The sequence below is a fragment of the Cupressus sempervirens genome, chromosome 1, assembly GCF_028749045.1.
Source record: "Cupressus sempervirens isolate cs-2001-9-10 chromosome 1, ASM2874904v1, whole genome shotgun sequence".
NCBI lineage: Eukaryota > Viridiplantae > Streptophyta > Pinopsida > Cupressales > Cupressaceae > Cupressus > Cupressus sempervirens.
The window spans coordinates 393,843,723-393,845,233 of record NC_143118.1 but is presented as its reverse complement, the minus strand read 5'-3'; the positions used below and the strand labels follow the sequence as shown (position 1 = coordinate 393,845,233).

General features: G+C 40.3%; 1 pseudogene; it reads left to right on the top strand.

Moving 5' to 3' along the window:
- The first annotated feature begins 335 nt into the window (after window positions 1–335).
- On the top strand, window positions 336–1,263 carry LOC149577952 (cytosolic sulfotransferase 17 pseudogene; annotated as a pseudogene).
- Window positions 1,264–1,511: the final 248 nt, after the last annotated feature.

Genomic DNA, 1,511 nt, shown 5'->3' with positions numbered 1-1,511 from the left:
TACCCCACACCATCCAATAACTTAAGCAGTCAATGTTTTGAATGTGCCGGTTAAGGCGGCTCATAAGGAATAAAAAATACTCAATAACCTAATCTGTGTCGTGGATGGGAAAATTGGCATCATAGGCAAGCAAGATGCCAGAGTAGATGAGACGTTCTTTTGTCTTTACTTCTCAACAGATGGTCGAAAAACTGGCATCTTAGGGAAGCAAGATTCCATAGCAGATGAGACATTTTTGTTTGTCAGCGATAATATAATTTATATCTCACCAACACTTTAAACATGCGAGCACTCTTATCTGGCCCCTTCATACATTCCTCACCCCTTGTTTGAATATGTCTGCAGCATTCGGTGGAGCAGCAGATTCAAGTCCTTATGGAACTGAACTTGTTGAACATGGTGGTTTCTTTTATGAGCGCTCACTTTTGGAAGGAATTATGAAAATGCACAGAGTTCAAAGCACCGGAGGACGATGTGTTTGTGTGCTCTGGAACGAAGACGGGAACCACCTGGTTGAAAGCTATCGTTGCCAGCATTATAAGCGAAAGCAAGGGCAACTCTTTGAAGGGAAAGAATGCCCACGAGTTGATTCCTCAGTTAGAGAGCATCTACAATTCAAGAGCAACCCCAAATGCCTCCACTGCAATTGTAGAAATGACATCTCCAAGATTGCTCAGCACCCATCTTCCTTACTCTGCTCTCCCACCTCAAATCATCTCTTTGGGCTGCCGAATCATTTATGTTGCGAGAAATCCCGAGGACACTTTTGTTCCCCACTGGAAGTTCTTGCCTGCACTGCAAGCTCTCTTCAATAGTGAAACCACGGTTCCAGTTTCTAAGGAGGTTTTCTTTGATTCCTTCTGCAATGGTGTCTCTCTGTGGGGTCCTTTTGTTGATCATGTCTTGGGGTTTTGGAATGCCAGTAGGAATCAGAGTAACGTCTTGTTCTTGACATACGAAGAAATGAAGGCAGATTCCTTGACCCATATCAGAAAGATTGCAGATTTCCTTGGGCAATCGTCTTTGACAGAGGAAGAAATTCGTTGCATTGACAGCCAATGTAGCTTTCGATTGCTTTCCAGTCTAGATGTTAACAGAAATGGAAAATTGAATAATAGTAGTTTTGACAATCGATCCTTCTTTCGCAAAGGTGAAGTGGGTGACTGGAAGAATCATTTCACCCCAGAAATGAACAGCCGTATGCAGCTGGCTATGGAGAATAAGTTTCAAGAAGCCGGCATGTTTTTCAAGTATGAATTTTGAATGGCTCTTAGCCTTAATTTGATGGTTTAAAGTGTGATTGTTCAAACAGAACTAATATTAGTTTCTTAATTGTATTTGTAAGAACTTGTATTGATTTCATATTTGTTCTTATAAGAATTTGTATTGATCTCATATCACTGTTATATTCTTCAAGTATGAACTTTACAAACAGAATCCATCTCATCAAACTGTGTACCCATATTTTAAACAGAGTGCAAATTTATGACGGTTTACCCTTCTTTTAAAAT